At 39.3% G+C, this 16,506-nt stretch overlaps 1 long non-coding RNA gene across 1 annotated transcript; it reads right to left on the bottom strand.

Annotated features, from left to right (window-relative positions):
- Positions 1-8,029: 8,029 nt before the first annotated feature.
- LOC147652553 (uncharacterized) lies at positions 8,030-15,860 on the bottom strand. Its single transcript, XR_015288326.1, has 3 exons — positions 15,802-15,860; positions 15,590-15,645; positions 8,030-8,674 (listed from the first exon to the last, which is right to left on the bottom strand). It is a non-coding gene; the product is annotated as an uncharacterized LOC147652553 (long non-coding RNA).
- Between the last annotated feature and the right edge of the window lie 646 nt (positions 15,861-16,506).

The raw sequence follows: 16,506 nt of genomic DNA, 5'->3' as shown, positions 1-16,506 counted from the left end.
CTCAGTTTAATCTACTTTGGGTTTAAGCCAGCATGCCTTCACTAGTAGACAGAACTCAGGAGAAATGGAAAGAAGGAATGGAAGGAAAATGTGTCAAATCAAGACCTTTACTTTTAACATTACCTTTCAATTAATTGCTTTTAAGGTTATTTTTCCAGTACCCCATTCTTCCCACCTTACTTCACAAAGAGCAACACAAAACAACAGAACACAAAAGTTTTGCCAGACAGCTTGCTGTGTCCAGGCAGAAGGTATTTGGCATCACAGTGTAACAAAAAGACCACCCCAGCAAAAAAATCCCTATAGTCACAAACATCAGTCAGATAAGGTGGAGCACTCTTGCTGCAGAGAAACAGACATTAGTGACAGCTTTGAGTAATGTCTCTGTGCCTTCCAAAAGCACAGTCCCTGCTCAGTACCATGCTCAGACCCTGGGAGTATCTTCAGTATCTTGCCTTCCTCACTTCTGGTCATTTGGTGAGATATGAGCAAGGAGGCTGCTGATACACTGAGCAATGGACAACTGAACAATTTTTATTCATCATCTCCCTCTTTAGCCATTTCAGCCTTTTCAGCTCTCAATAGGTGCTGCCAGCAGACAAGAAGGCAATTTAAAAAGCTTCAGTCTGTCTTGGATAAATACAGAAAAATAATGCCACATTTTAGTAGTCCAGTCAGAATTCAACTCCCAGCAAAAATGTATTTCACTGCAGTCTACTGCAGCTCTTTCTGACACTGCAAACCCTACAGAAAATGGCCCCTGTCCTCCTGGTGTACTCCAGCCCTCCAAGGACCCAGTGCTGACAGGTACCGCTGCATGATTTTTGTTCTGTACTGAGTGCAGAATTAGTCTTTGGTATTTGCTAAATAACAATTATTCTGTTCTGTTCTGCTTGGTCCCGGCTGCCTCCAAGGTGGAGGTTCCCCAGCACTTCTCTCAAAGCGTGAGATGGTAGTTCTTCATTTAAAATTATGTTTGTCTCAGTCTGTTGAGCATGGTTTTTACTGTACTGTGAGCCTACATAATACCTGACAGAACAGGGAAACAGAACTGTTTATTCTGTCTGACACATAACAAGAAATTCAAAGTGTGCTAAAGCAGAATGCCTGTTGAAACGTGGGAAACCAGAGCTGTACTTGATTTCAGTTCAGACTTTCCTCATACCTGTGACCCTACAAAGCCGTGATTCAGCTGTGTTCCACTACACAAAGAAAGGATTTACTGACACTGAACAACTGAGTATTCAGTGTCTGCACATCACCTGGTTTTAAATAACCCAGCTGGGGTAGCAGGAGCAGCCTCCCTCTGTTAGCTTGGCACTCTACCCAGACACCCTGCACTGAGCTCAGCAGGCAGAGCTCAGCTCAGCTCCACTCAGGGAGGGCTAACACAGCTCTGCTGCTCTTTCAGGACCAGCACAGGCAGTTCTGCTTGGCCTCTCATGAGCTGCATCAATGCACCCAGTGTGGTTCATCCACTGAGTTTGGTGCAGAATGGAATTAATCAGGCATAGCTGAAGCTATACGGTTATACTGGTCCAGGATTAGCATCACAGGAGAAAGTGAGGAAAGCTAAAGTTTCATAATGCTGGTGAGAAAGTGTTTCCATTAAATGCTCCATGAAAATCCTCTGATTTTCAGAGTTTTTTTGTGGGTATTTTTTCATTGTTGGGTTTTTTGTCGGTTTTTATTTATATATGCATCTTGAAAGCATTTCAAAGTAATCTAAACACTTCTGACCTTTTTGAAAATGAAGAATTCTCTTTTGTTTACAGTGATTGCTTTAAAACTGAAGCAGTTAAAGGTTAAATGAAATATTTCGCTTCAGCTGATACTTCCCTTTAGATTTTTTTTATTCAAAAACTTCAAACAAGTCTCAATTTGATACAGGAATATCTGATACAGGAATATCTGCAATCTCTGACTTTCTCGTCCTATCCTATTCAAACCAGTTCTGCTTGTCAAGAAAGAAATCAGATGCTGAGAGTTTGCTGAATCACTGTGCTGTGTAGAAGGATCCATGAAGGATCCAGAAGGATCAGACAGAGGGTGAACTGCAGCAAGAGTTCTGAGGCTCTGAGGCAATTGCAATTGCTGGTTCAAGGGAAAATTGCCCAGGCTTAAAGTGTCATAAGGATTGAAAAGTAGGTGGTTGGGTGAAAAACTGCAAGGAAGGAAAGGAGTGAATACATATTGGGGAGGGGGTGGGTGTGTGTTGAAACTGGGGAGGAATACATGAAAGTTCAGGCTGAAACTCCATGTCATTGCCCAAAGTAAGAGCAATTCCAGCCTGTGCACTTGTTCAGAAAGGAAGACATTATACCACAGGACAGTGCTTGACATGCTGCAGGATTACATCTTCATTTAACTTATTTCCTAGTCAGTGATATTCAAAGAGAATATGTCTTACAAGAAAGACTTCATAAATCCAAATATTATGGTTAGAAACTTCCTTCAACCTTCAGTAAATTTAGCACTGGCTAAGAAGTTGCCAAATTGATAGCCCTGAGAAATGAAGCCCTAAATTTGTCAAAGAGGAAGATATGCCAGAGATGGTGTAATTTCAGACCTTCTGCGTTTCTCTGAAGGTCCTGATGGAGGATATTTAAGGCTGAAGAAGGAATTTAAGGTCTCTATCTTTGCAGTATCTGTGAACAAATGATCTCCTAGAAATTCTACTTTCTTCTTCTGCTGGAAGTTGAACAGAGTTGTCATCACTGTGGCACTCACAGAGCTGCAACGAAGGTTGTGGGGAATAGGTGGCCCTGCTCTGGCATCAAACCACAGCCTTGCTGCCTTCAATCCAGTAATAGATTTTTAAGTCAAATTGTAGAATATGAGACATGCTCCTGCAAACTGCAGATCATCAGTGCATTAAATGAACGGAAATCCTTCCTCTACCTTGCCCTATTTTCTGAGCCCTCAAGGAAATTTTTGGTGACACCCATACTCTGCAGCACTGAAGAGATTATATCTCTCTTTTTAAGGTGGAAGTAGCATATACAATGAGATCAGCAGAGCTCTCACAAGCCCTCTGGCCAGCTAAGGGTCACTGAGGGGCACAGGCAGAAGAGATGTGTGTCCTCTCTGCCCTTGGGAGGTACACAAGAATTTCTTGGATGAACAGCTAATGCTACTCACAACTGATAGCAGCCTTTTGGAGAGTTCTCTTCTGTTTTTCCCTCCTCAATGTCTCTCAAATTGGTAGTGTTTTCATTATAAAATATTTACTAATTTCAAGTTCTTGATCATCTAGATACCATTCCTCTTTTATTTACATTTAGGAACACCTTTCAACTTGCTTACTACCAATTGTAGCCTGACCAATGGCAAAAGTTGCAGAAGTCAGTGCCTGATTTTTACAGGGCCTCATACAAATCTCTGCCTGCAATGCCTTCTAGATACTTCCATTCTGAGAAGCCTGCCCTGGAAACACATCCTAAAGCCAGGCTCTTTGCATCCAATGAAATTCTGCATTAATCTTGCTGTGCCTTGTTTCCCCAGATAAACAGAGGAGCACTATCTCACTTCTACAGATAGAATTTATGAAAATAAATATCACATTTTTAAAAATTATTTTGATTCTGTAGTGATCAGAGAATGGAAAATGAACCTAGCCTAAATTGAATCTAGCCTTGATTTCCTATCTCTTCCCTTCTCACTTTCTTACAACATTTTATTCTTTACTTATGGTGGCAACACTGACATAAAAATCCATCACAGTGTGCTACTGGGGTCCAAACACCTGTAAGAAGTAGAAGCTTGAGCAGTAAATATCTTGCTAATACAGCTTTAGGAAAGCACTTTCTCTCCTCTGCAAACAGGTAATGACAGACATTGGCTGTGGTGCAGACAGCAAAGTTTGCGGAGAGCAGCTGCAAAAAAACCAGCTTTTAGATTCCACTTCCTTCATCTTTCACTTATATCACACACACACACATATATATATATATATATATATATAAAACTTGTATTTTCTAGGAATACCTTAAAAAAAAACATGTGACAGATGAAAATAAAGCTTTGAGATACCTGAAATTTGACTCTTCTATGATCTATGAGGGCAAAGAATCTCACACCAACGTTTCAGCTGCAACTGGCCATCTTGAACTTGATAACAAGGCTTCATAAAAGCTCAAGTCCTCCTCCCTTCAATACTTTCAGATTCTGCTTCTGAGATCCATAAATTTCATATGCAAGCCATCATTGGTTAGGAATTTCTCCCCCTTATAGTTCACCTGGTAGGAAAAAGTGGATCTTACAGCAGAACCATTAGTAGAATCACCGATGACCAAAGTTATTTGCTGCACCCTTTATTTCTCATCCCTACAGTAAACCTTTTATTCATGTGTGCCACCACAGCTTCAAATCACACAGTATGAAGTGGACATATCTCTTTGATCATTTATTATATTTAGGAAGAATTTCCACTTCTTAGCTAAATGCCATCATTAAGAATTTTTTTCAGATCATCCTGCAGTTCCGTGAGGCTTTTATCTTCTAAGTGTTTTTTTTTTGCCACAATAAGCTAAGTTCTCCCATTGGAGCACAGAACCTGTCTTTCCTATCGGAACAAAACAATGTGATACTGTGAAATGATTCTGTCGTTGAATGACTGCACAGTCACAGGGGAATTATAAGCAGTCATTAAGATGCTAAACCAAGAAAAAGATATCAAAAAGAATTCACACTGGTATGGATTTTTTACACAGTATTTGAAATAGATCTTACTGCTTAATCCCAGTTAAGCATACCACTATATTGCCAGAGAGTGTATTTTTTTCTACTTTTGGACTTTCTACTGTTTCTGTGATTTGGTTAGATTCTCTTCTGTTAAGCCATGCTGGCTAAGGTCAGTGCTTTTATAAGAGATCTTGGCAGGGAATGTGGAAGTCAAAAGTCAACGAGGTACAAATGATGACAGCATATCTGATCACAGCATTCTTTCTCTGTTTCTTATTTCTGAAGCAACGACACCCAAGAACATTATTCATTTAAACACTTTACTAAGGTCGTGTGGCGTTGAAGACCCCATGATGTACCTCAAGATTTGAAGACTTGCAGTTTTCCACACAGAGCTGTTATAATCATATAGGCTGAGAATTCTAAGCAGCAACTATGCAGGAAGTTTTTATCATGGTTTTTACTTAAATTTTTGTGATACTGCTATACTCCTATATAATCTGGCTGTACTTTCCAGCTGCTGTATTTTGGTGACTACAGAAGCAATCTCTCTCGGGCTGCTGCTGGAACTCTATTTATAATATTTAGCTAACTGTACTTGCCTTCCAAACCATGATTCTCAAGTGCCTCACTATCTTTGGTGCATTTTCCCCTTCATATTACTGCAATGATTAGGGAGCTATCATTATGCAGATATATAAATGAGGACCTGAGGTACAGAAAATAATGGCTCATCTGTAGTCACACAGAGAGCTTAAATCAATATGTTTTATTTCCTAGAAAAACACCTCAACAATTCTTCACTGGTTCAGTAATAGTCCACTAAGGATTTACTGACAAAGCTTGCAGCTAAAGTGCTTGTGTTCTGTTTCCAGTGGTAGGGAACTTGGAGGTCTCTGCTGCAATGACTTCTGTGTGTAACAACCCAGCATGTCACGTGTGCTGAAGAATTTTCATTTCTTCCCCAAATTGTTCAGGTTTCCCAGCATTTGAAAATCTGACTGTAATACCCGGTTACTCTTGGGCAGAAACAAGTAATAGCACTGGAAGTTCTTCCAGAGAAGCTCAGGCTCAAAATGGACAGATAAATTTAGTTTACTCTATTGCCTGCTCTGGACTTGGAGTCCAAATTTCAGAGAGGAACAAGCAGCTGCAACCCTCCTACTAGAAAGGTCTAACTCAGATCACTGATTATAACAAGAGGAGGCAGTATGAACTCTTTTCCAGGCTCTAGAGTTGAGCATTAGGGTGATTCAACAGGCACTTTCCAAGTCTGAGCAGCCACAAGTAGACCCAGGACACAGCTGAGCCCAGGCTGTGCAGTGGAGTGGAGCAGACTAGATTTGTTAGGCCAGGAGCACCGTGATTTCCCTGTGCCATGCTGCCTTTAAGTCCCTTGTCTTGAACATGCCACTGTCTCCATCACAATGAAACAGAAATGAAATTAATGCATTCATCCTAAACGGATTTACATAATTTGTTTTAGACATAGTATGTCATCTCCAGATGAAGGGAATAATGTAGAGAATACATTGTCTATTCTTCTTGCCTGACAAAAGAGCCAAACTAGAAATACAAAAGGAAGAGTAGACAGAGCAAACTGGAGCATACAAGTGAAAGAGACTTATCTAATAGTCTCTTCATTATTCTGAAAGCAAGCATCTAGTGCAGGCTTCTGGCACAAGCTGGATACCTGCTGAGAGTGGGCACGTTGAATTATTCATGATTTTTGGTTATAAATAATGCACTGCCTGCATATATCTAATTTAAATAGACCCATAAAGCCCAATGGATTAGTGACTGCATGCTGCCTAAAAGTAACAGATCAACTAGCCAAAGTCTCTTGGCTATTACCTGCTCTCAGCAAGGCTCTTCTGGAAGATAACATTTTAAAGAACTTTTTTCTGATCTTTTTGTTGATGCAGGGATAATATTCTGTATGTAAGAGCTTAAGAAACTCAAATAGGAGTGCTGCACTCTACCAGGACACCATCTGTTTGGTAGTGCTCTTGCATAATTTTGCTGTTTGGCCATCTCATAATGATGGTACTGTTCTAACAGTTACGGAGACTTTGCATCTCATACCGCAGACAGAGTAAAAGGGGTGGCAGTCCTAACAAGAAAGGACAACTGTGCCTTGTGACAGCGGTTCTTAGGCATCATTTAAGCAATGAAAAGAAAGAATGCACTCAAACAAACTTTACATACTACATTGCTGAGGAGTACAGTGTGGTGTGCAGTGCCAGCTGCAGGTTGAGTTTTGAGTGGTGGCAGCCTGAGGCAAGGGGTCATGAACTGGTGCTGACCCTTTTCACAACAATGGGGACCTGTGGCCCAGACAGATAGAAGGGAAGTTTCCCTGTCAGTGCTTCCTAAAAACGTACAGACCATATCCCTCACTTCTTTATTCTGTCCATCAGTACCCACCTCCTGAATCTTCACTGACTGGCAGGTGTAATGGGACTGTGCTGGCCTGAGAACCCTCCTGTTCTCTAGGCAAGTCTCATAGCAGGCTAGGATCAAGGGAAGTTAGGGTGATTTTAATTTTGTGGTATCCCACAAGGAATGCAAGGAGGATTTGTACTTCTGAGATAACAAAGACTTTGTAGGCTGACTGCCAGTCTTACCAGCCTCTCTGGGAGGGGTTTTTAAATTCTGCCTGATGAAAAATGTCCTGTCTTACATGAGCTCCTTTTGTGATATCCTCAGAAGCGCTGTCTATCTGAGCTTATGAATGCCCAATGCAAGCTCGGTTCTGGGATGGACAACCACAAGTTTTAATACTCCACATTGCCCCCTGCCCTCCCCTCAGATCCACTCCCCCATTCCTAATATCCCAGCACTCAGATGCAGTACATTTTCACAGAGCACCCATTTTCACCCCTGCTTCTAAAGGGATGCAGCAAGTGCACATCTCATACATCTCTTCAACTAGTAGACCAGGTCTAGATAAACACAGATCTTGCTCTTGGTTTGTAAATAGTGAATGCAGAAGGTCTCACCTTGGTGTTTTTCCTGTCAATCATATGAGGAATATTGTGATGAAATCAAAATTCTGGTTTCCATAAAATCAAATATGTTCAGACAAAAATCCTCAATATTCCCTCCCTCCACAAATGATTTTTTTTTTCTTATTAGCTTGAAGGATGAAGGGGAGGGGGAGAAAGGGAGAGGAAACACCATTTTAGCTTATTTTGTCACAATTTTTCTTTTACCCAATGATTTCAGCAAAAAATAGGACATTACAAGGAGTCATGATGTCTCATTAAGCATTACTGACATGGTGATTACACAGAAGCTTGAATATTCTTAATCCATAAAGTTAAGTGCTGTTTAGTGGTTGTCATTTTTTTTTTTTCTTCATTTTTACATTTATGCATTCCCTGTTTATAAGATTAGAAATTAGAATTGTTAGATAAGAGGTAAAAAAATATCCTGACCTGCATTGGGACAAACATTGTCAGCAGGTTGAGGAAGGTGATGTCCTCTCTGCCCAGTGCTGGTGAGGCCTCATCTGGAGGGTTGGCTCTCAGTTCTGGGTGCCCCAGCTCCCAGACATGGACTTTCTGGGGCAAGTCCAGGAAAGGGCCACTAAGACAGCAAAGGGACTGCAGCACCTCACATGAGGAAAGGCTGAGAGAGTTTGAACTCTTCATCCTGAAGAGAAATTTTGGCAGAGGAAGGTACATAAATGTCCAAAAAGAGGTCTTAAAAATGGAATCATAGTTGTCTCAGGGGTGCCTCAAGACAGAACTAGAGGCAATGGATGCAAAATTATGCACATGGAATTCCATATGAACACAGAAAAAGTTTTTGCTGCAAAGGTGGTCAGACACTAAAACATTGCCTGTAAAGCCTCCATCCTCAGAGATGTTTGTAATCTTACTTCACACTGTCGTGAACAACCTGCTTCAGCTGACTCTTCTTGAGGGAGGGAGGTTGGACTAGGCATTCCCATGAGATTTGTAACAATCTCAACTATTCTTTGATTCTGTGAAAAGAGAGAATACCTAATAAATACCTGAGGTGAGTAAAGGTGTTCTTTAGCCATCTAACACTGAATTAGTGATTTAGAAGTTTAAAGGAAAACCTTGGCTTTCAATTTGAAACAAAGCCGGAAAACAAAAGATTCTTTGTAAGTTAACCTATAAAATGAAGGCTAAGTCAATAGCCAGGTTGTTTATTTCCCATTTTCCACAGCTCTGTAGTTAATGTCTCTTGCAGGTTCTAGAGGCTGCTGCTGGGGACAGAGAATGCTCTCTGGACAGGATCCACCAGCTCTCCTGCCTCAGTATCAGCTGAACAGGATTCCTGCCTCTGCAGCTTGACTTTTAGACCTGATTTCAGCTATGCTGCCAGCCATACAGCCTTCACCTCAAGAGGCTTGGAGACCTGATAGGGAGTTCAGCATTCATCTTTGAAAGAGCTTTTTCATTTGCCAAGGAGCAGCAAAGCCTCTTTCTGTTCTTGAAGCAAATTGGAGACATGGGACAGTCAGTGTGCACACAGCCACTGTGTCCATTAGTCCTACACACTCACAGCAATCTGCTCTTAGAAACACTGGGGCTTCCAGATCATCAGGGATCTACCTTTCCCTGAAGAAAAAGGATGAGGTAAATCTTATCAGCAGTCAGTGGATTAATTTCTTTTTGAATCACTATTAACTATGTCTGCTGCTTTTCTTTAGAGTCCAAGGGATTCTCAGCTGCTCTTCATCTGACTGGTCACACATGGCTTGGTGTTTAGGAGATGGACAGGAGAAAAATCTTGGTTTCTGAGCCTCCCCAAAGCCCAAGCTCATAATTATGCTGCATAATTCTGCTCCATTTCTGTTCTCAAAAAAGAATCCTTAAAACCCATAAATAGTATACCCTAAAAGTAAAGTCATATATCTTAAAGGAAGGAGAAAAAAAAAAAAAAAAAAAATTGCTGGCTTTAGGAAATAAACTATCCCACAGGAAGTTCAGAAACTGCCCCCCCCAAACAGAATAATCAAAGCCTCACAATGAGAAGTAAAAAAACCCACCTCCACAGCAGCTACTACAGGTGTGATGGTGCAAAGGAATGCTGAAAATCAAGGGTGAATTGAATTATTATTGTCAGGCTAGGCCTTCCTACTCCAACATTATCTGCTTTTAAACTTACACAACAGATGAGGTACTGTAGGATAGCACAATGTACCATAGCCAATGCACCAAAGAAAATTACACAAATGGAAAATGATGTGGCAAATGAATAATTAAGCAGTAAAGCTTTACTTCTGTTCTGGGAAGGGTTTGAGGGGGGAAAATCACACAAATTATTGTTTGCATCATAGTTGGACATTTGTTTGATAGCTGTTACCTATGATGCTTCAAATCTGATCCAGTGGAAAAATTAAAGAAAATCTCTCATCATATCACATAGTTGTTATCTCACTTGACAGGTAGTTATTTTTCTCTTGATAGCTTTATATGTAGAGTTCTTCTCATCTTCCCCATCTACATTCTCACAGTCAAAATCTAAACCACTCAGAATGTTAACAGAAGTTGCAGGTTGCTGCTTGGTGCTTCTCAGAAATCTCAATGCAGTTTTCAGGCTTGGAGTTACTACTAAACTTCATTTCACGTTTTCTGATTCCCATCTGCTAATAGGAACTTCAACATTTGCACATGTCCACTCAGCCCACTGTATCTAAAATAAAAATGAATCTTATAGAGTTTAGAAGTAAAGTCTGCACTTGGTATTTAGATTGGTATATCCAAAGGTTTATGCTGATAAGGCAAAATCTTCACATCTGGTTTGCCAGATGTGTGATTTTTTTTTTTTTTTGCATACAAAGAGACACCACCATCCATCCCAGCACAGTGATAACACCATGATTTCTTTCTTCAGGAAAGAAAGGTAAGTATTGAATATGGGTATTAGAGTTTATCTGCAAGTTAGACTGGAGCACCAACCAGTTCACTCAGTCTAATTCATGTCATGTGCATGTTTTAGCCCATGTTCTGGAACACACCACTTTCTCTTCTTGATGAAGTCATGCACACCCTTACTCAATCTGATCAAGAACTGGGAGGTATCAGGAAAGAAAGCCATGCACAGTTTGGAAGATATTTCCCAGAAGAGATATACCACATGCACTTCCTATGTCTAACATCCAGTCCACAGGAGAGCAGGTGGCACACTGAGAAAAGAGCTGACAGAAAATTTGAGTGGGAAGGAAAAGAAAATCTTGCCTGAGGCAAGATCATCATACCATCCTGCTGAAAACAGTGTGTTGTCTCTGAAGCATTCCTCTCTGTATCCTGAGGGCAGCCAGTTCACAGATGACACCATTTTGGGATATCTCCTTTATAAAATGGAAAGTCTCCTCTATGGCTAGTATGTGGAAAACTTGGAAGAAAAGGTTTTCTGATGGGCTCCTTCCACAGGCCTCCTAGACTCCAATAGTTTTTGGTATAAATGGACACACATATTCCCAGATGAACAAGTTTGTCTGGATACACTTTTTATAATTTGTAATATTTCATCATCTCAATACCGTAAAGCTGGCTTTACTTTAGCTTATTTATTCAAAACCAAACCAAAAAAACTAAACAAACCAAAACTCATTAAACAAAGAAAACACAAACTCTTGTCTTTGAAATCTTTCAGATTTTCTCAGTGGAAATCTATTTTGTTAATCTCCATTGTTAGCATACAGAACATACATTCTCATTTTCCCAGAGGATTTCAGCACACTATGGTGAACTCATCCAGCTTTCAGGGTGTGAAATGTTTCTCTCACATAATGCTCTTCTCTTGCAGTTTTTCAGAAATACCTGAGCTCTTCCAAACCAGAGATTACCATCTTCATCAGCAAGTCACTTGTGGATGACCATTAGATAACAGAAATCAGTCTCCAGAAGAAGCTACAGGTGTCTAACTTACCACTCCTACCCCTCTCCACCCTCAGCAAAAACTCAGCACAACACAAACAATCCTTCAAAAGAAATCTTGCTAAAAGAATATATTGATCCTCTCCTCCCTTTCCTTTAGCCTCCAGTTTTCTCCCCTTATTAGAAATGGAGTTAGTTTACCCTATTCCTCACCCAGACTGCAAACATTAATAATACAGAATAAGATTCGCACTTGCCTGAAGCAATTTTATTTTCCACTAGCTGCCCACTAAATAGCAGTTGGAAGCTATTCCAGCAAATGGAGTGCTCCATGGCCTAGGGGGACGACACGCCACATTCTCCTTCACAGTCATTGCTTTACTTCCCCTGCAGATTATCTAAATTATCCACAATACAGCCTTCTTCATTATAGCTATAGGAATGAAGCAGGACTGTATGAAATTTTAACATTTCTACAATGCATCACTAACCCCATCACCAGCTCAATATATTCATTAATATTTGGAATATTCAGAAGCAGAAGTTGGATAATTTTGCTGGTCCATTATAATGCTATTTTTGAGAAGAAAAAATATCCAATGTCTCCACAAACAAATTAACACAGAATTAAGGATATTTTTGCTGTATGAGATCTCTTCAGCAAAATTAAAAATTAAACACAAAACCCATTTTCAAATGTTTTCAACTGTGACAACTTATCTCTTCCTAGTGTTAAAGCAAAAGTCAACCTTTTATGATTAAAATGTGTCTTTTCCTTCAAGATGTCTGTTTGTTGTAGATGCAGTGTGAAGCCAGTACAAATTTATCTGAAGCATGAAACTCCAAAAATCTATTTTCTTCAATTTGTGACAATACCTAGGTACACATCTGAAAGAAGCCTGCACAAGAGGGATGGACTGCATCTGAACTGCAGGGAGACCGAGCTGCAACACTTTAAACAAAAACCATGAGTGAGCTTTGAAACTAACGAGTGAGAAAAAAACCAAATGAATGCAAAGAACACTCTTTTCAGAATAGTGTTTCTTATTATGCAAATGCAAAAAATTCTTTACTTTGTGCGAATCATAAGACAAAGGATGAAAATCAAGTGAGAAACAGAAAGCAATTTCCACTAGGTATAATTAGAGGGCAACTACAAAGACATGACCTCCTTAGATCTGTGTATCAGATATGGATAACAGCACAGGCTCTGCAGCTGGAAGTCTTGTATTTAATCAAATTATTAAAGTATTAGAAGAAATCAAGAACAGGAAAAAGTTATATAACCAAAAGGTTTGAATTGTTGTTTTCTTTTGTTTTTTCTACAAACCCTTACCATAGGTTTTTAGAACAAATAAGCAGCAGTGGAATAAGTGGGAAATGTCTAGGAATTTGGAAGCATTGAGTGAGTGGCTGAAAGATGGAAGGTGGAGGAGGAGTGATATGGATAATTGATCAGTATTGAAGTGGAGGGAAGTAATTAGTGGAAACTCTTGAGTTTGTGCTATTCATTTTATTTAATCTTAACCTTGAAAGCAGTGTTAGTGGTAAGGCAAGGAAGTTTGCCAGAGATAGAAAGAGCATTCAAAAGAGTAAGGATGAGAAAGGACTGTGAAACCTGAAGGACCTCACAAAAGCATTCACCTGGCAGGTAGAAATAAGCATAAAGAAAGGAAAATGACTCCTAGTTTTATACATGGCCATTACCAGAGAAAGAATTGGAGGTCCCAGCAGTTGGTTCCACAAAGTAACAAGGGAGCACTCAATAATAGCAGTGAAAACAGTAAGGAAACATTTGGAATTTGCAAAAGAAGGATAAACAGAACAGGTCACTATGCCACCCTTTAAATCTACAATTCATCTTACTGGACATAAATATATAAGAATGGTGTGTGTATGGCTGAAACCCTTAGCTTGAAAATCATTTCATATTAGAAAACCAAAAAATCTTCAGAAGGGGAAACAAGGATAAAAAAAATGTCAAGACAGTAACAAAAAAAGAGTGGCTTCTCTACGAGGGACAACAGGTAGGAAAAATATTTCAGGTGGTGGCAGGGATTTAGGCAGAATATGGAGACTGTGCAAAACCAGAAATGACATGGAAAGCTGGACAGAGATAGATGGTCTTTTCAAGGAAGTCCAGTAAATGAAACTACAGGGAATAATGCTCAAAGTAGCAAGGAGGGCACAGGGTAGCATAAACCTGTAATATCTTGCTGGAGAAAGTTGTGAATACAAAAACATTCATATGGGTTCAAGAAAAAAAAAGGGGAAAATATTTAGGGGATAGGTACATTTGGCTTTACCAGACAGACAAACTACAACAGAGCTGGAAAATCCCCAGTACTGAATAAAGCAGGAGGTTTAGAGAGATTGCACACATGTGTTAAGCCTTGTACATGCTTGCCCATTTTTACTCTTCCTCAGGTATTTGTATATGGCCACTGTTCATTTTTGTTGTCTTAGTGATTAGATGCTTCAGAAAACTTCAGAAAACTGATTTTGAACACCCTGACCCCAATATAAACCCCTCCTCTTCCTCTGCCCTCTAATACTTTCCCTAGAGGAAGTTGGACTCCCATTTCCCACCCCATGCACTTCAATATCTATGCTTTCAATCTAGACTTGCCCTGAAACAAACAAATTTCCATATTTCCAGTGTCTTTCCCTTTAAAAATACATCAGCTTTACTTTAAATATAACTCCCCCTGCCAAGACAAAGCAAAACTCTTTCAGTATTTTTACCTTTATATTATATATATATACACTCAACATGGACTTTTTTTGCCTCACTGAAGTATCATGAGCTCTGCTATCCATCATTATAATTCCATTGAGGTGGGCAGTTAAATTAGTATAAAATTATTGAAAAAGAAGAAGGGAGTTTAGCCCATGCTATAGATGAATTACTTCATCCACCACAGTGAATTTATAATGCTACCTGCAGTTTAATAGTGAACAGGAGAACAACTACACAGGTTATAAAGAGGGAATTAGAGGAAGCAGAGCAGCTGCCTAAGCTGAAATTTAGCTGCAAACACCACAAATAAAGACTCTTACTCTTGGGAAAACAGCATTATGTTCTTCTGTTCAGGACATTGACACTGTCAGGGTAGCTCAGTCAATTCTGTTGGATGACATTTTCTTTTACACATTAAAAAAAGGAAATAATTATATATAAATAATTTTACCCAAATTTCATCTAGAAATGTAAGTTATTATTTTTTTTTAAAGATTTCCTTGTGGTTTAAAAAACAGTGATAAAAGTGCAAGAGGAGGAGAGAAAAGTAAAAAGACTTCTAGGGACAAAAAGAGTAATGTAACCTTTGAAAATTTGCTAAAGCTTAAGATTTGTCTACTCAGACATTGCTTTCTACCTCCATTTAATTAGATTTTCATTTTCTTTTTACATCCTTTTCCTCTACAGATTCTGAGAAGTAATTATTTCAATATAAATTGATTTGAAGGAACAGTCCCATGTCTGAATTAAGCAGCTTATGGAAGTTTGTCTTGTTCCTGGTTAAACATTCCTGCTATGCAGCTGGGTAAGCTGCTTGCAGTAATAAAATCCAGATGAAATAATGGAATTGTGCTTGTGAGCCCAGGCTTGGTCTGGCTAAGGGGAACTTCTCAAATGTCTCTTATCAATGTCAGGGATTTAGAGAAAGCCTTCCCAAACAATCAAGCAGAGACAGAAACAAAGTATAAGCTCAATTTCTTCCCTCCAGTGTACCTTTCATCAAAACAATATCAAATTTTACATGTTTATAAGGAGTATGTGACATAAACAGTTCTGCCTATTTTGTAATAGACAGTTAACTTCACCAACATGAGGTCTACACGTTCCACATACAAAATGCCAGTGTAAAGACACCTTCAAATTGGCAGTTTTTGCTTTCAGCTATAAGTTCAGAGAACTTCAGCAAACCAGAAATAAAAATACTTAAAATAATAATTTTAATTTTTTTAAAAAAAATTGAATCCACACCAAAAAATCCCACCAGACAAAACAGTGGATATTTTTGAAGTGTTTGTTACAAACTTACCTTTTGCTTTGACTTTTCTTCTATTTTACCTTTTTACTTACAGCCAGGAAAGTAGACTAGGAAAAAAAAACAAACATAAGAACATAGTTGTTAATATATAATAACATTAGTTATTAAAGAAATTATAGGTAGAGGCTGGTAAACAGTGGGGAAAAAAAAAAATCCAAACCCAAACACAGAAAACAATGCCTGTCACACTTGTGAATTCTGACATTCTCCTTTAGTAATTCCTGCAAGTCAGTTTGCACAAGCCCTGCAGCAGCAGGCTCCTATCAGCCTCTCTCTTCTACCAAGTGGAAATGGCTGCTCAGATTAAAAAATTCACAGCACATGGGGCACCCAACACTTCCATGAGCAACCTGTTCCAGTGTTTCACTGTCCTCACAGAAAATAATTTCTTCTTTGCTGAAGGATGGAGAGGGACTTTTTACAAGGGCATTTAGTGATAGGACATTAAATATACATAATGTGCACTCATGGAGACAGGATATTTTATTATTGAGGGAGGAATAAAATCTTTGCTCCATGGAGAGCAAAATTAGAAAACACCATTGCACCAACAAAACCCAGAAGCATTTTTTCTATAGCCCTGGTGGACACTCCATTAAGATGCTTACCAGACTTCAGCAAGAATCTTCATTTTCTGGATGTCCCGTGCCCTTAAATTGAAAGAACTAGTGAGATTCCAATGGCATCTCACAAACTCAGCTCTTCTAATCATGATTTTTGGGATTCTGATATTCTCGCTTTTTCTCTTTCCTGAAAATTAGCATTCTAAAATATGACAGCCCGTGTCCACTTAACAGTGCAGTTCTTCCAGAGGCTTTTTAGAAGAGACTGCACAATCCTCAAAATCCTGGACTTGGGGGCTTACTTCTCACTGGTTAGAAATGATGTGACAGCTTGGAGAATACTCT

Source organism: Cyanistes caeruleus, chromosome 6, assembly GCF_971803275.1.
Source record: "Cyanistes caeruleus chromosome 6, bCyaCae1.hap1.1, whole genome shotgun sequence".
Classification (NCBI taxonomy): domain Eukaryota; kingdom Metazoa; phylum Chordata; class Aves; order Passeriformes; family Paridae; genus Cyanistes; species Cyanistes caeruleus.
This window is presented reverse-complemented; position numbering and strand designations above follow the sequence as displayed.